Raw genomic sequence first — 23,850 nt, 5'->3', positions numbered from 1 at the left:
GTTTTATAAGGTTTTATATTTAATTGTTTATATTTTAAACCTGTCATTTTATTTGTTTATTTTTACGACTAAAAAAGGTATTTGAACTACATCTTTGAACGAATATATGCAATCGAGGACGGTTTATAAAAAAAAAATGCCTTTTCCTTTTTTTTAGAATTCATGCTTTTCTTCTCGATTTTATTTTTCCATGTTCAGCATCTTATTTATAGATTTTTTTAATAAGGAAATGAAAATTAAATTGTGCATTCCCAATTCTACACATATAATATAGGAATAATTCTCTGTTGACAGCCTAAATCTTTAAAGATTCTTATATTAGAACCTTTCATGTACGAATATCTATTTTAGATTATTTTTTAATTTATGCTTTAGACTGTCTATATGGTTTTTATTGTTTGAAACGCAGGCTTGTTGTACGATTTGAATTAATCGCAGCCGTTTATTATTAGTTTTGGTCGACTATAAATTATTAAAGAATTAAAACAGATTTTTATAAATTTTTTATTTTTGTTGATGCTCTATCTTTTAAGATATAGTGCTTGTATACGCATATTTTCCTTTTAAAAAAGTTAGATTCCATTTATCTGTCATTTCAATTTATTTAACTCTAACTTGATGAATTTAAAGAAAATATTTTTAACTCTATTCAAATATTCTAGTTTTTCTGATCATTATATCATAAATCAATAGAATTTTATTCGTTATGCAAGAAAATTAATCTTGTGACATGTTTACAGTTGAGAATTCTCGTCTATCATTCAACTTGAATCCATGTACAAAACAATTAGAAGAGATTATAAATTATAACAATTTATAACTTCTTGATCCAGATTTTTCTTATCATCTCTTTATTTTTATTGGTATTTAAATTTTATATTCGCTCGTTATCATGTTATCAGAAGTATGGTGACTCTAAAAGACTAAGTTTTTTCCGGCATCGCCATTACGTATCATGTCTAGATAACTCGTATTTAGTTATAAATGTTTTGCTATTTTTTTACTATTTTGCTAGTAAAAAATGTTTAGAATTATCAGAAAGTTTTATCTATACATATTTATTTTTCATCTTCATTTTTTTTTTCTATTATTCAATTTTTTTAGCAACAGACCCTACTTGTAGTTGTTTAAATAGTATCATAGGGTAATTTATATATATGAATTTCAATTTGCAAATATATATGGCCAAATGGTTTTTTTTTAAATTTCAAAATTTTTATAAGTAATATTGAAATTTATAGCTATTTGTTGGGGCCGTACTTTAATTACAAAAAGTTTTAGTTCAATATTTCGCAACGTGTGATTGCTGTATCTAACTTAGTATATGAACTTGACATACTTTTCGATGAGAGGTTACTCTCGTAAAGGTATTCACAGTTATATCTTGGTTTGTATAATTTTTTTTCGAAGTAAAAATTTTTGCTAGAAGTTTTTTAATTTTTTACATTTTAATTGATTATATGCTCCAGGTTCTGGTACAATAGACGTTGTTTTTGGCATAAAAAATGGTTTTTACGCTTTTAGATGACGTATTCAGAAAAAATGAAAATGGCATGTCTAAAACCATAGCAAGTAACTTTATAAATGACATTTCATATGTATGGATCACTTTATCAGAAGAAATTCGGGCCTATTGTGATTAGTTTTTTTTATGTTTGTACCATAAAAAATTTCTTTAAAATATTAAAAAAAAAGAAGAGAAATAAAAAATAAAAAATAAAAATTACCAATAATTTGCGTTTCATGATATCTATTAGTTTAATTTACATTATACAAAACGGTATACTACACAATCAAAAATTCAAAAATCTTAAATTCTGCTGCTTTTGCTAAATAAAAAAAAAGAATAAACAAAATTTATCAGTTTTATTCCAGTAAGAAATTCTAAAATGTGCAAAATATTATTCTAGAGATTATAAAAATCAAAAAAATTTTAAGTAAATTTACATTGAAAGTATATAAGCCTAAAAATTAATTATAATACGAACTTAATCCAAAATCCATATTTATAAAGTAAAATAAAAAATATTTTTTGTTCTTTATGTATATCGATTCTAAATCATCATTTATCTATGTATAAAATAAAAGACATTTACAATTTTCATCATTAACATATAAAAATAGATAAGCTGCTGTATATAGGGTCTTTATGATAACCCCTAAAACACTTAATTGTCAATAATTTTTTTTTATATTCATTATTTACAGCGAAAACCCGCCATAAATACCTTTATAAAAAGAATATCTTATATGATAAGGTGAATATGTGCTCGACTTATCAAAATTTTACATAGAATCAAATTAGGGCATCAAATGTTATTTTTTTATACTAGAAGTCTGAAATGCATTTTTTAAATTTTTATATACTTATTATATATATAAACACTTCTCTATACTCCATTTTATTTATACAAACGCCAGATAAATATTAACATAAATATGCTAAAAGATGCTTTTTTCTCTATAAAACTTTATAATTGCGAATTTATTGCCTTATTATGTATTTATTGAACATAAAAATTTGAAATTTCATGTCAGACTTTAACAGAAACTTTATCAAATTTGGGAAATTTTTCAGATTTTAGATTTTTTCATATATTATAGCCATAAATGTACCAAAGACTGTAGAAAATATCAGGAAAGCTCTTTTATATATATAAAAGATGCATGAGTAAATTAAAATGATAAAATAAATAAAAAGAATTTTAATTAAATAATCGATAATCCGTTGAGATTAAGTTAAGATGGCAAATGTGCCTTATGACTAGAGGAGTTTTTGGAAAAAAATTCTTATACAAGGAACTTTATTTTGGCATCTAAAAATACTAAAAGTTTTAAAAAATATGTTAATTTTATTTTTATATTTATTTGAAGAGAAGAATTCGAATCAATTGATTTATTATTTAATGATATTTATAAATTTATAAAAATTTTAAGATTGATTTCTATTTAAGATTCATTAATAAAAAAATTAAAAAAAAGGAGAAGGGGAACTTTTAAGCCAGGATCACGGGTTAAGTCTAAGATAATGTAACATATTGATGTGTTTAATAACAAAAAGTTTTCTCATTATTAAAATATAAAGAATTTTCAGGGGATTTAATAATAATAATAAATTTATAATAAAAAATGCATATGAATAAAAATTGGAAATCCAGTCCATATTTTGAACGAATAATTGAAAAAAATTGTACTGATTTTTATCTAAAAAAAAGTACACCAATAATAGAAATTTATTATAAAGATATAAACATGGGAGCATCTTGTTACAGTACAAGCGAGAAATACGGGAAATCGTCGAAAGAAGTAACTTATAAAATTAAAAGATGTCTAAATAAATTTCTATTCTACAAGTTAAGACATGAAAACAATATCCAGATTTTCTGTAGATTTTAAAAACCCTTTTAATAATTTAAATCTTTTTTTAAGGGAAAATTAATGATTATCTTATCTTGGAATGGTATAGAATGTCAGGCGGCTAAGTTATTTATCATCAGAAAATTAAGTTTTACATAAATTGTAAGCAATTAGGTGGTATACAAAAACCTTTAAGTTATACTTTAATCAACTTAAATAGATTTGAATGTTCTTCGGCATTAAAAGATCACAAAGTCGCATTATATGAATTCTTTCTGCTGCAGGACAAGTTTTATTCTCATCCTAGTAAAATTAATATCATGGATTATAACTGGGATTTTTAAATGGTTTAATAAAATTGAAAATTTCTAAATTTATCTGTAAAACGGTTTATTTATATTGATATCGTATAAAACATTTCGTTTCATGAAGGTAATAGTATTATTTGCGAAGAAAAGATATTTAAATTAAATCGAAACTCTTTTGCAAAAAAAAATGAAAATATTTTACTCTCTTCAAATTTCCTAAAACATAAGTTTATGGTGTGGGTTGGTTTAAGAACTCATATATGTCACAAAAAATACTCGAAATTTATTATTAAAGTAGCAAAGAATCATATGTTACACTATTTATCATTTTTAAAAATTATATCGGGGTTTTATATGACCAAAATAGTTTACAAAGCTAAATGTAAATTATTATACGATCTTATTAACGTAGACAATTCAATACAAAAACACATATTTAATTTAAACACTCTATTTTATATCTTATAATTGTAAGTTCTAAATTTACTATAATTTTTTTAAACTATTTATTGAATATCTTGTTTTTTAATCTAATACTTACTGTCATTAAATTCAAGAAGTTAAATTACTAGAGCAAAGCGGTAAAATAATCAATGAATAGAGATAATTTATAAAAAAGACTCAAATTCACTTTATAACTCAATATATTAGATAAAATATTACCGGATAATATTATTCAGTCAAAAATTAACTGTTGAGGAACTTAATTTGTGAATGTGAAAAATTTCTGTATATAAGATTATAGCTTAAATATTGAAAAATGATATATAAAATATAAATTTTCTCAATATTTAAAATAAAAAGTATAGATATGCTGCATAATAATATATAATTTGAATCATGTAAAAAGCCTTTGTGGAAGAGTCCAGATAATAAATCACAAAAATTTTAAATTTTGTTTAGTTCATATTTAAAAATTAATTTTATAGGATTAAGGAATTGAAAACCTCAACATAGAAGAAGAAAAAATTATCGAAACAACCTAAAAAAATGTAAAAATACGATGTGATAAGACGGATAATTTTGGGATAAAAAAAAATTATCGCATTTTATTTTTTGTAGATTTCCCTGATAAAATCACTTTGATAGTTCGATCTGTAGTTAAGAAAATAAAACCGCGGAATACTTTTATTCGCATATTTTATTTTTTCAAAATGAAAACATATATGCCTGAATATTCAATTTTCTCATCACTGTTTTACATATGCTACCAAAGGAAAATAAGTATATAAGAAAAAAAGCATCATATATGAACGTTAATATTAGCTAGATATATACAATAATGAAGTCGGAAAAATAATTTGTTAAAGGAAAATATTTTAATGATACAAGCTGTGCGCGATTGTATTTAAGAAATTTGTATTAAAAAAGGTTTTTAGCGCGTTTAAAGCATGTTGAATTCATAATGTTATTAAAAGACAAATATTTTATATCATTATGTACTATGAATTGCTTTAAGTGTCAAAACACTTTCAGCACCTCTATTTCTTGATTAGTTATAAATAAAGAAAATAATGGGCAGTAAATAATATAAAGATAGGTGTTTTTCATATTAAAGTATAAAATATGGGAAGGAACAAAAATTAATATCAATAAAGCCACAAAAATAATAAATACACATAAAATCAAACTTACATTCTTTTTATTATCTGATAACATAATTTCGTGAAAATAACCCTAAATTATTGTATATATTTTGTGTCTTCAGCAGAAAAAAATACAAATAATTTTCCAGTTTCCATATTTTCTTCACACAACGGAATTGATGAAAAATCAAGCATTCCTAAAATTTGAGATTTTAAATTTTCATCAAATATTCTCAAAAAAATTTCCTTTACGGAAAAAAAGTCTTCCTCCATCCGGGTGGCTCTTAACTGGTTTATGATGGAATTTTTCAACTTTAAAAATATTTTATGGAGTATAATCTCTGCAATATTTTTCATTTCAAGTTCTTCTACTTTTTTCGTGTCTAAGATATTAATTATCTGCTCACCTTCGCGCACTGTAAACGGTTCTTTTACTAAAAAATCCATACAATATAAAATAGCAGGTAAAAGTAGTGTTTCGTAGATTTCATCTGGATTAACTGATTTAAAAGCCGACTTGATCATGTTAATTATACTAGACACATAGATATTATCAAAAAAATCATTTACGTAAAAAAATTGAACTGCAAACTTACATTGTTTTCCGCAAGATTTTTCAAGATACATGTATGTCTCTAAAATACCACAAATGTATGGAAAATCCATTATAAATTTGTCTAATTTTTTCACTTCCCAATAGTGATTTCTAAATCCATATTTTATAGTATTTTTAGACATATCTAGGCATTTTATTTTTTCAACAGTCAAATCAATTTCTTCAAAAAGATATTCACTTGTTGTAATATAAGAAGAAACTATCGATATGTTTTGATTTTCAAGATTTGTAATCTTTTCTATTAGTATATCCTTTACTTTTTGTGTAATATCCATATGGCTATTTTTTAAACTCTCTACATAAGAGCTTAAGATAAAAAGATCTTTAAATTTGTGTTCATTTATATATCCATGTGACGATCTGGGGGTTTTGAATTCCCTTATTATTTGTGAAACAACACCATTTTCTAAAAATTCGCAAATTTGCTTTCCGAGCCTATTTAAAGAGTCAATATCTTGGAATACATCGAATCTCGTTTTTCCTTCAAATTTAATTGTATCAAGTTTATTATTTGTAACACCTCTCAATAAAATTCTACCCTTATACATGTAATCTTTCATTGAATTTATAAATCGATAATTCATTTTAAGTGTTTCGGGTGATTTTTCATCGCGGTGAAAAGTAAATAGTATCTCCATCGATCTTGATTTTAGTGGTTCATATTCTATATTTTCAAATTCCTTTGAGATTTTAAAGCCTTCATTCCCCTGGAAGTAAAATCTAACACCATATATATATGATTTAAATTGAATCTCTGATGCGGAAACTATTGTAAGGCTTTCACTGTTTTTAAAATGATATTTGAACAGTGTTTGTATGAAGTATCTATGCAAACTTTTTGAATACACTATATTTATTTGATTAATATTTTCCATCACGTTGGGTATATGAGAATGATCTAGAAAAAAGAACAAGTAAATATTCTCACTCTTGTTAAAAAACGAAGAAACTGTTGATATTAGCACATCCCATTCCCTTTCTTCTGTCTTTTTGAGGCTTGATTCTACTTTAGATAAATTCTCGATGTCAAATTTTATCGCTTTAAGCAATTTTTCTGCATTATCCATTGTCAATCTGACTACAGACAACTCATCTTCACCTTTAGAGAGTCTTTTTTTTGCCTTTATTTCAGATATATAATTTTTAGCTTCTTTTTCTTGTTGTTTTAGCTGATTCTTTAATTCATCGATTCCCGGGAAAATATCAGCGTATTTTTTTTGCAAAACAACTCGAAATTTGGATTCTATATTTTTTTTGTTACTTCGAATAATGTATCTTTGCAAGAAATCAAAATCATTTTTATATCTAGATTTTAATGTTGGTAAACATTTTTCAAAGGCTTGTTCAAGGGATATCTCATATTTTTTCATTTCATAGGTTATGTAATCTTTAATTATTGAGTAATCATATAAACTTTTATTTTTAGACTTTATCAAAAATAAATCTGGCAAATTTTCGATCGTTTCGCGGTTAGAAACACTTGGTTTGGGGTTCAAAAAACTATCACTTTGTTTCACTTCATTCATGAACAGACTCAATTTGTTTTCAGTGTAAAAACCAGAATCCGGTGTTCCATCGGGCCATCTTTCAATTAGAGGATGTAAGGGATGGACATATCTATTTCTATGTTCGTCGTTAGATAGATCAATATATCGATCATTAATAGATCCTGCAATAAAATGATTAGCAAATTCAATAGGATGTTGAAATTCATTATCTGGAATCTCGTAAAAATCCGATATTTGCCTATAACAAAGTTTGTTTTGTAGATTCGTGCTTTTTTCTAGATTTCTAACGAATTTTATAAGGTTTTCATGCACATTCACTTTTCTTATTGCGCAAGCCATAAAAATACAATCTATGTTGTTTTCTTCGTTATAAGTGTTTCTAAGAATGCTAAAGGCTTTCTCTCTAAACATACGTTCGTGCCTGATATTAAGAGCATTCTCTGCTGGTATCTCAGGATTTGCGGCTTGTGCTGTTTTTATTTTTATTAAAAATACGGCAAAATAAAAAACTATCATTTTAAATCATGGTGTTTAATTCTTTATATAACAAAAAGCTAAAATATTGATTTATGATATATTATTTTAAATGTCTGATTGAATCACAACTGTGATTGTGATTTAATATATTAAAAAAAATTAAAAATCGTTATAAATTGATCAAATAATATTTTATTCAATCGTAATATATCAAATTCATCAACACAAAAAATATTAAATCAAATAATCATGTTGTGATATAGATTCTCTATCTTAAATCCGCTTTTAAGGCTTTATCCTTGATTGCATACCTTCGTTTAAAAATGGTGCACTTATTCAGCATACATGTATATAAATACTCACTTAATGGTATAAAATATCTATATGGCTAATCTCGTATCTAAAACCATTCACTTACGTTTAATTTCTATTTATTCGAGCTTAGATAAAAGAATAGACAAATGCATCCCTTTTAATTTCGATGTATTAAAAATTTTAAATAGAAGATTCTGGACAAATAGAAAAAAAAAACAACCATAAAATCAATGAATATATTGATTATAGAGCTGGTAGATAATTTAATCTGTGATTATAGATAAAATTAAAGAGTGGATATTCATCTGATCAACTCAACACTAAAAAATATAATCAGTAAGAGAATATTTAAATATAAATCCCAATTTTTTATCGAGATATTGTTTAAATGGAATGATTTGAACCCCAATATTCAAATTTTATAGCTTTAAATGCAGTATTTTTTTTAATTTATATCATAAAGTACAAATGATAAATAAAAATCACAAGCTTTAAGACAGACATGGTATGATAGTGGCTTACCTTATATAAAAATTCTTAAAATACAATCTTTATATACATAAGATTTACGAATAGAAAATTTCAATAGAAATTCCAAATTAAAAAAAATTGAGAATACCGAATTATATAAACTGCTGTATAATTTTTTAAAATATTTAGTGATCTTAGATCTTCAAACATATCGCTTTAAAATAAAAAATAAACAAACAATTGTTTTTATTTCATAATATAATAAGATAAACTCAAATATTTATTTTTTACATCCTTATGAATGAATATATCCATATGGTGCAGTAAAATGGCATGTAATTGTGTTCTTTTTTTATTTGATTATAGAATTCTAAAATATTTTTCGAGCTTATTTTGATCAATTTCAACCAAACTAGTGTTATTCTAGAAATGCGATAAATATTTGTATAATTAGCTTATTCTATGGTGATGGTCAAATAACAGAGTAGGGAATCTGATAATTTTATATTTAGAAGTTCAAAATTACAAAAAAGCATAAAGATGATTATTTAAATCTCAAAAATAAGATCTCTATTTTATTGATTTTTAATTTACAGTATGAAATACACAAAATATGCATTTGATCGAAATCTTTGCTTTTTTTAAAATTATAAATCTTAAACAAAGCTTCATTAAAAGTCTTTTTTCAATGAAGTTTTCTTAATTTATATTTTTTATTTATTTACAAAAAAAGCTTATATTCTCAGATAATACAAAAAATTCGTCTAAAATACATATAATAAATTTATAAAATAAAAATTATGTATATAAAGCGTCCGAATTGTTTATGGGCAATTGCGAATACATGTGATTGTCTTTTATTCGTAATTAAAATACACATATAAATCTATTTTCTTTCTCGCAAGATTTTAATTTTTGTGTTATTTGTAAGTCTTCATGTATTGTTTTAATCTAAGTATATCTTCTTAAATTGGCTTCTGATTAATTATTTCTAAGGTAGATTTTATATTTTAGTTATCAATTATATCTAAGCTTACTACACGATGAAATATCTCGAATTAAAATCATGTAACTTTAAATAGAAATAATTTATGCGGATTTAATGCAAAATTGAAATAAATCCTGTGTCGAATGTATGAAGGTTCAATTAACAACCCACATCAAGGTATAAATTTCCATTCAAGCTTTTTTTGATATAGGCACCTTTCAATAAAAGCTAATATATAGCTTCGTTTATAGGATTTATATTTCACATTCTATCATAATAATAACAGAATAAATTGTAATTTTTTGCATGGGGGTTGATTTGTTTTATAAAATATATGGCTTTCATAAATATAACTGAATATAAATATTAAGCCTTAATAAATATATTCATCATGTCTATAGCAATAATACGTAAGATAGTTTCACCAAATATGAAGTTTTATTGATTTAATATAAGTAAAAAATCAATTAATAAATTTTGGAGCTGTAAAAGCTTATAATTTTCCATTAAAATGTCAACAAAATTATTTCAAAAACCAACACTTTTCCAGTTATAAAGGTTTCAATCGTATTTTTGATATTCATGGCCTTATTATTCTTATAAGATTGTTAGTTTACTATATATAAATATAAAGGCGTTTTTATATGATAAATATGAAAATTTAAGAAATAAATACATATAAGCTTTATTAATAATATGAAATTAAAATTTTCTCGAATAAAAATAAAATATTTTACCCTGTTTCTATTATTCTCGTTCTGATCCGCATATAAGTCTAATAATTTATATAATTTTATTTAGATTCAGAATTTTTTTCATTTCCCAACAGTATCTTTTTTACGTAAATTTTGATGTATATAGCTATTCTTGCACTCTTTTTTCTAATAAGGGCCTGTTCATGTTTTTTTTTATTCTATTTTTTATTTTTCTCTCCAATCATATGAAATCACTTAGTATGGTGAAATCTCAATATAAAATTTGAGGAATTGTATATTGCATTTAAATTATTTTTCTTTTTTATTTGTGATTTTACAACTTTTAACTGTTTTTTTGGAAATATAGCATGATAATCCTTTTTTTTGTTTCTAATTTATTTTTTATTTTATAAAATTCTGTTTTACTTACATAATGTTTATAGGCACCTAAGATATATAAAAACACAAATCATTTTTTATAGCTCGAGTTTCTTAGGAAAACCATTAAATGAATGTGTTTTTTTAATATATAAATATCTGAATTTATTTAAGAAACTAATTACACAAATTTATTAAGTACTTAAATTATAAATATTTTATAATTCAATTTTGGTTATTTTAGAAAAATTGAGTAATATAATTTAAAAATAAAAATACACTGGAGTATATTAAGCTTAGAAAATAACATTAAAAAAAAGCAAACATATTTTGGTCATAATTACATATAATTTTTATTTAAAAATTCATAAATAGTTTTTTTTTTATCTTGATTGTAATAAATCGTCCCATTCTTGAAAAGGGATTTTCGCAAAAAAAATATTATAAATTTTTTTTTGAATAAAGATTTTTTTTTGCAATTTAGATATTTGGCCCTCAAACATCATGATTATTATATGTGAGAGAGTTTCAAGCTCTGTGTACATAAAGTGTTTAAAGGGGAATATCTTAATTTTCATCACAAATATTGATTGAAATGGGTGTTTTATAATTTAATAATATATGTGTTTAAAAATACATATAAAAACAGGATAATTTAAATTCAAAATCTAATAAAAAACATGTTCCCATTTATAAAAAAAACACTAATGTAATTTATCACATTTTTATAATTATTATTAGCGATTTACGAATTAACGAAATAATTATAGATAGAATCATATAAAGCGTCCGCGCTTATTAAATTTTAAATTTTTATTCTTATTAAAATAATCTTATATCATTAAATTTTGTATGGTTCGGGTATTTAAATACCGATAATAAACGCTTTTATATATTTAGGGCTGTATTTGCCAATCATTTAATCCGACAAACTTTTATAATTTTTAAATTAATTTTCCACGTATTTTTTGACAAAATATTAAATTTACCTTATTTTACGATCAAAACACTAAAAAAGTATCATTCATCATAAATTAATATAAAGCAATTGATTATAATTTCTACACAGACTTGTTTCGTATATTTCAAGCACAAAAAAATACGAAATATGAAATATGACATATAAATCTAAAATAAATATTCTTTGACAAAATTATAACATTTACTAAATCGAACTAATACCGTATTCATTACCTCTTGAATATGAAAGTTTCAATAAAACATCAATTTATGTAGATATATTGAACTATGATTTTCTTATTACCTTTTTGAGTTTTGATAAAGTAAAAGAATATATCGGTATTGATTTTTGAATTTTTTATAAATTAATCGCGGTTTTGTTATATATACAATTTTAAGATTGTATTTTAGCGATGGTTTTTAAAATTAAAAAAACAATAAACGCTAAAAATATTAATTCTCTGCCATTTTAACTTCACAGATTATTAGAATATATGAATCACATTATTGTGAAATACAAAACCGCTTGATTTGGATAGTAAATGCTTTTTTTTGATTTTATTTGTATCTGAAATGAATAAATAACATTTTGAGAATAAAAAACTTTAACTTTATATATATAGTGATGTTGCAACATGTGTATAATAAGTTGGGCCTACCTATGTGTGTAAGACAATAACTTGTATTTATACTGGCTTTTATCTGTTCATAGTTATATTTTAATAAAGAATGTGATGTTTTCTTTGAGGTTTTATGTTTTTTAAAAGATTCAATCAATTCCGAAATTTATTGCTCAATGTGTATTCGATATATTTCTTTAGCCCTTTATATACTTCGTACAAATAAAAATTTCTCGAAAAGTTCATAAAATAACAATGTTTTTATAATATGATATTAATTTATAGCATTAATACACTTGGAATATAAAAGATGGCTCTTTATAAAGAAAGGGTGTGCATTTGTGTGGTTTTAAGTTTTAACAAACCCTTTGTAGGTTAAAGTATATTAAATTTGTATAAAGCTATTATAAGAAGATTTTTATTTTTAAAAAATATTAATATAAAAGAATAGCTAGCATTTTATAAGAAATAAATTAGTACATGAACAAATGAATTCTATTGTAAAACACATTTGATGAAAAATCCAATAAATATAAAAATACATAAGTTTATTACATTGGTCGAAAAAATTCGAAAGATTAGATCGTTAATTACAATCTCGTGTATTTCGGATTTTTGTAATAAAGATAATAATAAATGTTGACTGATTGGAATTATTCGCATCTTGCTAATATTGGAAAATTTTACTGGAGCTATAAGAAATTGATTAGATGCATGATTTAGAACAATACCGTGAATTATGTTTTTCCTAAAAGCCACATACATCTTTCATAATTAAAGCAAAATTTATAGTTGGTGGAAAGTCAATTAAATCAATATTTTACCATGCGAACATTTAGTGGAGGGGATCTAGCTATAAATATTTGACTTTATAAATCTTAGAAATATAAAAAAATTTCCGAATCCAAAATATAATATTATCATCAGCAAATAAAGAATAAGAAGTAGCAGAAAACTAAAAGAGTAGAATATGTGTATGCGTTCACGAAATGCGGCTGCTCAAAGTTATCTCGAGAAATCTCATCAGTAGATTCATTGTACTTTGAGTGTGATTCATTTGCGTTATTACTTTAAATAAAAGTCAAAAACCAAAAAAATTTGCTCGAATTCGTGATTGAATTGATCCTAAAGATGGATTAGAATAAAATACTTGACAATTACCAGTTATTATTATGATAAAATACTGAATATGAAATATTTTATCCGAATTATTTCTTAGTTTTCAAATTATTGAAAATTAATCTATGGCTATTTATATTTTATATTATAAGTGTCCGGTAAACATCCATCTTGATCATCAATTATATTTTATTTATCACACTTTAAAGATCCTTTGTAAAAGTTTAGATCGTTGTATACACACAATATCATCACAGGTAAGAAATTTAATTTAGATAAATTCTGTTGTGCTGCTGTTCATATTTCAAATGAATAGCATTTTTGGGCAAAAAATAAAACTTATAATCGCCTGCTTATATTTATTATTTGATAATTTTATTTATTTACAGGTTTAAATTTATGTTTATATTTTTAGTTTTTATTCTCGAGCACAACTTTCTTGATTTCAAGTGCACACAGCGTATATATACTTTCAGAATACATTTTCTCTGGGAAGTATTATTGAATAAGTCCCCTTTTTCGTGATCTTTTAATTCAAGGGTCTTTCTCAATTCCAAGTTTTGAACATATGCCTCGCTCTGGTTCATGACTTTGAGTTCTTTCTGGTACATTATAGGATACAATGTATCCAACTGTCGTAAGATATAACATATGGAATAATTTTTTTATCATTTGAAAAATAAATTTATGATAAACCTATTTTTATGTATATTTTAGATGGCATATCTTATAATATCAATATCAAAGCTTAAATTTATAAAACTTCAAAAAATAACAATTAAAGATTTGGTGGTGTATTTGAATCCAAGATTGCATATTTTTTTCGGTTGATTAGCCCTTTAAAACCATATATGATCTTGATATAAAGAAAAAAAATGGTTTATATAGCTTGTTTTTTTCTATTATCGTATGTAAAGCTTTGCATTACCAGACTATCTATTTTTATTTGATGATTTTAATGGAAAAATTGTCTATATTTTTATAAATAGATAAATTTTGCTATGTCTTAATACATGACTAATTAAAAAAAAATTTATCAAATACAATCTTTTTTAATGAAATAAATGGGTATTTGTATGATATAAATCACATAAAGTCTCTTTTGGTGGTGTATGTTTTATTCTTAACGTATTTCGATATAAAAATATATCTTATGGATGCTAGAATTGACTTCTGCCTCCAGCATTCGGTGATTTTCATGTGAAGGTCCAAGATAAATTTTCGTCGTCAGAAGAATGCAAAACAGTTATAACACCAAATTGTTTTCCCTCCCCGATCAGCGAAACATTCATAATTTCTATTAGTCTAGTAAGATGAATCTGTACATCTTTAGACAAAAAAACATCGACAAAAGCTTCGACATCGTAAAATTCAGTCTCAACACGATAAAACTTTATAATTTGAAGCATTTTATATTTTGGAATTGAAAATATACTATTGATGATAATTTTAGCAATATTTCTAATGTCATGATCTATCGCATAGTCCTTGTTGATAATATTCATTATAATTTCGCATTCTTTAACTTTCAAGATATTACTTAAATCGCATAATATACGATATGATATGCTGGGATTTAACATTCTCAACTGAAAATAATTCGACTCATATTCGAAAAATACCTTTTTAATAATGGAAATTGCATTACTGACATGGCGATTATGCAAAAAGTTTTCTCTAATAGTCAATAACAAGGAAAATTTCATTTTTTTACCACTTTTTATTTTCAAAATTGTAAAAACCTCTAAAATACTGTAAATATACGGAAAATCATATATATAATTCTCAATTTTCTTTTCGTCCCAATATTCTTTTCTAAATCCATATTTCACTATGTTGTTTGATAGATCAAAATTTTCCATCTTATTTAGTTTAAAATCCATTTTATTAAAAAGATATTCTTTTGATGAAATTTTGCAATTTTTAATTTCTAAATATGAATGGGTTTTTAAAGCATCAATCCACTTAAAAATAATATGCGACATTATCTTAGGTTTATCACTTGGTAGAAATGGAAAACTGAAAAAATATTTGGAACTATATTCTAGTTTATCATACGATAATATTGAGATTGGATTCTCTGGAAGATAAAAAACACCATATCCACGCATTGTTCTGCCAAAAAATAAATCTTGTAAAAATTTTGAAATTTGGTTTTTCAGTCTACTGAAGCTATCAATGTCCCGAAATATATTATAATCTTTGTTGCCTTCAATCTTTACGGTTTCGATATGATCACCATAAGCGGCTTTTAACAGAATGCTGCCTTTGTGTAGAAATTTGTTTAGAGAATTTTTCAAAATATATTTCATCCTATATGTCACTTGGCTTGTGTATTTTTTGTCTTTAAGAAACTGAAAAAATATTTCATTTACATCACATTCAACTTTATTATAATTCTTATTTTCGATTTTTCTAAATATTTTAAACTCGTCGCCTCTATTAAAATAAATGCGCCTCACCTTAATACTTGATTTGTATTTAATTTCCTTTGGTAATTTTTCCCAAAGATTCACTGTTGTTTTCAAATTTATGTAAAAAAGAGGAGCTATAGTGGGTTTTTGTCCCCCAAATCTAGGTACACTATTAATTTCATCAATATGTTTTAGAATATTTTGCTGTTGTGAGCGATTTAGATATAGGAATAAATACATATTTTCATCTTTTGAAAAAAAAGAACTGATTTTTGAAGTGAGTTCGTCCCATTCTGTGATATTTATTTTTATAATACAGGAACTAACCCTTTCTAAATCTGATACTATATTTTCTAGCTCTTTATAACTTCTTTCCGATTTTTTTATCCTTTTTTGCATTTCAAAGTCTCGTCCGAGACTTCTTAGATTTCTGATCTTTAACAATAAATCAATCAAATTTTTAATCTCTTTTTTTAATATTCCTATGTATTCTTTAAAATATAAAATTGCTTCAGCATGACTTTTTTTGAGAATTTGACGAATTACTTCTTCGATTTCGTCTTTATTTATATGAATCAGATATTCTTTCAAGAATTGAAATTCCGTGTAATATTTTTTTTTGAATTTACTTAAACACTCTTCAAATACGTCATTAAGATCTATTGTGTATTTTTTTAACTCTTGGTTCACATAATACTTAATTAATGAATAGTCAGATAATTTTGTTTCTTTGGATTTTATTAGAAATAAATCGGGTGAATCATGTAATAACTTGAGGATTGAATTATCGGGTTTACCACAGGGTGGAACATTTATTGCTTCGTGTATCAACATGTTTAAATTATTTGCAACAAACCCATTTCTGATATTTTTACATTCCGGCCATTTTTCAATGATCATGTTCAAAGGATGCGTATATATATTTCTAGAACAACACAGATCATCAGAAGATAAATAACCGATTGATCCAGAAATAAAATAATCCGCAAATTCAATCGGATGTTGGAATTCGCGGTCCCGTATTTCATAAAAGCTCATAATCTGTCTAAAACAAAGTTGATTTTTTAGTTCAATAGTGTTTTCTAGTTTTCTTATTAGATCAACAAGGATATTATGTGCATTGGTTTTTTGTATTTTAAAGCCCATAAACATGCGATCCATATTGTTATATTGATTAAAGACTTCCCTTAATATTTCGCATGCTTGGTTTCTAAATTTAATTTCATGTTCTTTCGTAATATAATCGCCTTCCTTGTAGATAAGATATTCAGTGTCTGAAGTATATGAGCCATATGATTTTTTCATGACTGCAAATATAGCAATAAAATATGAAATCGAAATATTCATTTTAGAATTGTAATTATTGGTAATAAATATAGTATTTATTTTATCTATTCTATCGATGATCATTTATTACGATCTTTCAAACTCATCATATTAAGTTAATGATTAAGTAAAAAAATTTTCCGATTTGATTCGAATAAAGAAAACAATAATCATTTTTTCCTTTTTTGTTGTTAGTAAGAAAATTTTTGGGTTGGCTCTAAATGCTCAAAGCTGTCTGATTATTCGAATCGACAAGGTAATCAGTATAAATTAATGCAAAACACAAAAAAATGCCAAGAAATATTATAATAGCATTCAGAATTTTCTTTTTTCATGACAAATTTTTCATCTAAACACATTGGTGTATTTTTAATAATAAATTAATTGATCCATTTATAGACTTTTTATAAATATAACTTTGATAGATAGGATTGAAAAATTTTCTTGCAAAAAAAATATATCATACAATAAATTTTTAAATTGTGTCACTAAAATTTTTATCAATGGACTTTGTGATAAATTTATCAAATAAACAAAATACCAATACATATGTTAATAGAAAAAGATATTCATACTTATAAAATATAGCAAAAATCACACAACATCTAATATATTCTTAAATAAAGAAAATAAGCAGATGATGCAAACAATTACACTATGCTAAAAATACATCCTACACACATATTAGGTCGTAAATAATTTAAATATTTACAGCAATTATTAATATATGATTGGAATGTTGTTGTTTATTTTGTTTATTCAGGCACATCATGTAATATGCCAGACTTATCTGTTTAATTTTAACATAAGCAGGTGATGGAAAACAAAATATTATGATACATTTAAGCTTTACAACTTTATGACAAAATAATTTAAACCTGTTGTTGCATAAATCAAAATAGAATTTTTTTTTGACAATGAAGAGTTATCTCTGTACAAAAAAATAACATATATTATTACGGTGGTTAATAGTTAAGATTCAAAGTATTCATCTTGTATGGTAATTCCGGTTTATCAACCAATATTCTTCCGCTATTTTACCAACGAGCAAGATCAAATGTGCTGATTCGCAAGTTCGATCGATAGTTATTTATTTTATATTTAATCACCTGCTAATACTTATTGATATTTTTAAAATATTTTTATTCATTTCTAGAATATTGATAGATTTCATGAATGATAGTGATACTCAGAATTAATTCATAATAATTAATGTTGAATATTTTTTATTAGTTTCTTTCAAAAGGAAGATTTTTTGCGTTAGAAGTTTGATTTGTATTTTTTCCCTCTTTCTTAATTATGAGTGAAACAGAAATTGTATCTTTATCATGAGATAAATTAAATTCTAATCGAATTTACTTTATTTATTTATGTTTTACTTCTATTAATTTTTAGGAAGTTCGCTTTATATACATAGGAACTATTGCTTAATTGCTGCGTCTCTCTGTGGGACTCCTCCAGCACTTCTTGTCACCCGTAATCACCGTGGATTGGGCCCTTTCTCATAGGCGGCAGTCATTATGTGGAGGGAATGAGATTCTGTCTACTGTTCATCGCTACAAGCTACAACCACACTCTACACTTACCTATATCCTTGCTGAAAGATGTGGGATCTTTTTCCATACTGGAGGCGCAGTTCAACGGCTTACACAGCAACCTCCTTTTTCTCATGGCTTGTCAGTGCTTTATGGTTTATCTTTTATGGTTCACTGGCCGCCCCCTTAGGTATTTTTCTTTAGAGTAAATTCGTTTCGGAAATTAGTGGAGTGGGTGGAAATGGAACCCGCGACCCCTGACCTAGGTGTGAGACTTGTAAACCACTCAACCATACTACCCCATCATGAGATATATAATATGATTCTTTTATTCTTGTGATAATTACATATTTGCATATTCAAACTTTAGATTAATCAGTAGAATAGATTCAACTTAAACACTTACACTATTTTCTTAATTAAAAACCTTTTCTTTAAGATATTATCTGAAAAATCTACTGATTTCGTGGCACAATAATTCTTATATGTCCGTGGGCTTCCATTGTCATCTAAAATCCATTAGATGTGACATAGATGCTTTATAGCTATAATATCTAAACATAGAGTTAACATATTATTACAATAATAAATTATTTGATAGCTTTGTAAACTAGAACGTGATACAAGATATCTAATTTGAATTTTAGACGCCTGAGTATCAAAATAGAGTAAATATTGCCATAGAGATAAATTAAATATGGATAAGGGTCACATGTATCTACATATATGTTGAGAATCTATGGAAAGATGTTAAAAAGCGGAATGAACATACAAAATCAGAGTTTTGAATATAGTAAAAGACCATACATGTATTTATTGTTTTTTACTAAAATTCTATGGCATATTACAAAGTTAAAATATGTGGTTTTTTGTTAAAAAATTATAAATTAAAATTTATGTAGTGTAAGCATGTAGGGGAAAAATTATTGACTAAGGCAACCATCAACTAAAGCTCTGATGAACATGATATAACAGTTTTATAGTTTTTTGAATTTTTGGAATTAATTTCAAATCTAAACATACACAAAAGGATAGTTTTAATTTAATAAAAACGCAATATACCCATACTTTATAAAGGAATGATGTGACAGCAAATACTTTTAGTGAAATTTCAAGGAGTTGGGAATCACAGCATAGCAGAATTTTTTATTAACTAATAAGATTTGGGAAGAAAATAATTACAAAGTTTCAAGGTAGATGATGCACACAGTAAAACTGTAAAGATATGAGGATAATTCGAAGTATTAGCCAAATAGGTTTTTGAAGGCTAAATAAATATCTGCACAATCAAACTAAACTAGTTCTAAACCAAATTAGCACATAAAAATATGTAATATTAAAACTTTTAATTACTGATGTTTAATGAATCTTCAAAAGATACAAAATACGAAATAACTTTATATTAAAGCTTTTCTAAATATAAAATAAAAATTTAATCTTGTCAAGCAATCAATATAAAAGAAAAACTTCAAAAAAAAAGTCAAAAAGAATGAATACGATAAAACAAAACAAAAGAACACCCAAGATATAAATATAATTATCTTAATTTTTGCAAATTATTTTTATTTGTGGCATCAAATAAAAATAAATGCAAAGAAATAGTTTAACGCCGCGTTTAAAAACAACATTAATGTTTAATTTTACAACATTTATTATTTTTCAGAATTAACAAATCTTTTGAAAAGATACCAAGTCTGATTTTTTCAATAAAATTTAAAATGAATCAAACACATAAATATGCATTAAACCTTTGACATTGGTTGATTTATACATATTTTATCTATTATGATATCGATCCGAAATTCATTAAAAGATTTCCGCAGCAATATTGTTTAAAAATCTAGAACAATCATTAATTTTACGAAGGCCATTCATACACCAGTAGTCGCTGCATTCTATTTATTTTAGCATGGATAGAAAATATAATTAGTCGATGCAGTGTCTGTAATAAATTAAAACCATGACTTTTAACATTCAGAAAGTGAAAATTTCAAGGTATTTCTTCTTTTTTGGCCTTAAATTTGATCAAAATGATCATAAAAACATTTAGGCATAAAATTTTAATTTTCATTAAAAGGATCAAGAATACCTATGGATGTTTTTGTCGAATATACTTTCTTTAAGGATTTTGCTCCGTAAATATTTTAATATTTTTAATTACCTAATTTTTATTACATGAAGTTTTCATCAATATATATATTTTTTGAACGATGTATAATTCCCTTAAAAACATGTCAGCTCTATCAATATTATTTTTTTCTACTTTTTTGAATATATAAGTTCATTTAATCTATTTTTTTGCTGCCAATATAAAATTATTATCATTTTTATATAGACTCTCTTTAAATAAAATATTTGCCTGCATGGTTTATATTTTGAAAACGATAAAATTTTAATATATATCACAAAACTAAATTTAACAATTGCATAAAGAATTAACTCGCACTATTTGATTTAATAGAATAGAATATAAAGTGTCTAAGTTTACCTTTGTTATCTATTCAATATCTGCACAGCGTAACAGTTGTAAAAAAAGAAACCCATAATTCAAAAAATTGTGTTTTATAAACATTTTTCGCGTATTTTTATAAAATAGTAGTTTTTATCACAACGAACAATTGAATTATTTGATTTAATAAGCTGCAGAGGGTAGCGTATGTGTCCATTTTTCACTATAACTACTATACTTTCTAATATTTTTGCACAGAATGGATGCATTATAATTTTTCCTATAAACATTTTATTATTGTGCATTTTTAATGTTTATTTATTTGAGTAATCATAGAATTAACTTATTTCTTTGCCTCATACTAATATTTAAATTTAAATTTTGCCACGGCAACATGGTAATATTACTTTATAAAACATCATTTTCGCTCTATCTTCGTAAGAATCCCACTTCCCTTCCCATAATAAATACAGATAATTTCAGTTTGATATTTTTGAATAGAAGAGTCATGTATTTTTATGAATATAATTATTTGGCTATTGGCTTTTCGAATTTGTTTTTTTCTTTTCTGGATTTCTGAGAAAAAACACTTGTTTCTGTTAAATATCAAAACAAGGGTAAAATTTAAGTTTGCTTTATCGATACGATGTATTTAGGGTGTTTTTTATTTCATATTTTACAACACATCGAATCATTTTTGTAAAAAACTAAGGTTGAAATTCTTTATTTACGTATCTATGTCATAAATTTATATCAAGTACTATTCATAGTATATGTTCCTCAGTTTACAAGTGAAAGGTGCTTTTTCAGATTATTTTGAATATTTTTGAATGGTTTCTTATTATCAGAGCATTTTTCTAGTATTTTCCTGACAGTTCTAAAGGAGTATAAATACTGTTTATAAACCTCAAAGAAACTATAATAATTATTTAATATTAACCATTACTTAGATAATTTTTTAAGATTTTTTTGTGATAAAAAGATAATTTGATGCGCAAGGCTATATTTGCATATCATTCTATAAATAAAATAAAAGCTAAATTCAATAAATTTTCTAAACTTTTTTATTGATGAGTCTGGAGCCATAAATACAACAAAATATGTTAATAATTTTTTGTAGGGTGGCACAATATAATGAGAAATAGAAAGGCGCCCACATGATGTTACTTGATAAATAAATAACATCGATGTCATAGAACATCAAATATTTAGGATTTAATGTTTTTTATAAAAGAAAAAGGTATTAATATTTTTTTTTCAATTGGTCTATAATTCAATTGTAAATACCCTCAGTGCATGGCGTGGATTATTATTTGTTATAGAAAGATAAAATAAAAAATATCTATTTTATATGTAAAAATATAACCGATTCTGTTCATCTCGTTTATTTTTGTATATCAGCTGATATTCTTATTTGATTTATATAATATCATCAAGATCAATTTCTTACCTAAATCCAATTTTCCAATTCAAATTTATTCAAGTATAACACAAATGCATTTTTAAGCATCTAATAAGATTCTTAAAGAATTTGTTAGTTTATGGAAGCAACTTATCGACTTTTACCGAATCTTATTTATCAACCTCAACTTTTTCTATAGATAAATAGAAAATCGTTTTACATTTTCTTCAATTTTTTTTATATCTATTCTGTATGGCAATCAATGTCTAAATCGATGTATTTTAGATAAACAAATATTTTTAAAATTATTCCCGAACCTCAGCAATTTTCTGCTTGTGATAATTAATCAAAATCAATTTCCTTCATTTCACTTTTGGATCTCATAATTCTATTCTTCTTACATATATAAAATTTTATATGCACATAAATACACGGCTATCTTGCCATACTTATTTTTTATTAACGTATTTTTATGTGCTCTTTTATTCAAAACTTTCAAAAATTCATTTGTTTGCTCGTTCATTTTGGAATGTTAAAAATAATTCAGATGCTTTTATGAACGAATTTTTGTCATCATAAACTCCGATATAATTTTTATGCAATTTTTTTGTTCTTTTTATTTATAATTGCATTTTTGGACGGTTTTCTTTTCTTCTGCTGTCTTTCTTTTTTCATTCAAATTGCACGCTTTTTCGTCTCCTTCGATGTGACTTTTACCATCTTATAGGGATTTTTATGTCATTTGTGCGTTAGAAGTGATAATAATATTCCTATTATGGAAATTTGTGCTTTTGATCATTGTCTTCGTTATCATTATCTTTCGTATGTTTATAGGGTTGATTGTCTTTTTGCCTTTAATGACGCTTTTTGATCTGGTTTACATGCTTCGTCAATTTTCATAGGGTATCTGTTTTGTCTTATAAGCTATTTATGTTTTTAAAATCGAATTACTTGTGTAAAGAACACTGTTATTTTACATTGTAACCTAAGCTTGGGTTTAGAATTAAATTTTATAATACTATATCTTATAGAAAATAGAATTAACTTACGCTTTTTTTCATCAATTATTTTTCGATATAAGCACTTAAAATTGTTGGTTTCGATACTTATTGACTGGGTTATTTTATTAAGAAGAGTAAGACTACCCTTGAGTAGTTATCATATGAAGCAAATGAAAATATCATTGTAGGAAAAATTAAAGCTTATAATTTTAGAAATAGTTTCTTAATATAAATATGATTATATGTATAAATCCAACTCGGCTCAATTAAGAGAACGGCAGCCCTGTTTTCCACTAAACAAATACAGAAAATAAAAATCCTTTAT

The sequence above is a fragment of the Rhyacophila brunnea genome, unplaced genomic scaffold, assembly GCF_057557595.1.
Source record: "Rhyacophila brunnea isolate RB1 unplaced genomic scaffold, BYU_Rbru_1.0 scaffold_51, whole genome shotgun sequence".
In the NCBI taxonomy this organism is placed as follows: Eukaryota; Metazoa; Arthropoda; class Insecta; order Trichoptera; family Rhyacophilidae; genus Rhyacophila; species Rhyacophila brunnea.
This window is presented reverse-complemented; position numbering follows the sequence as displayed.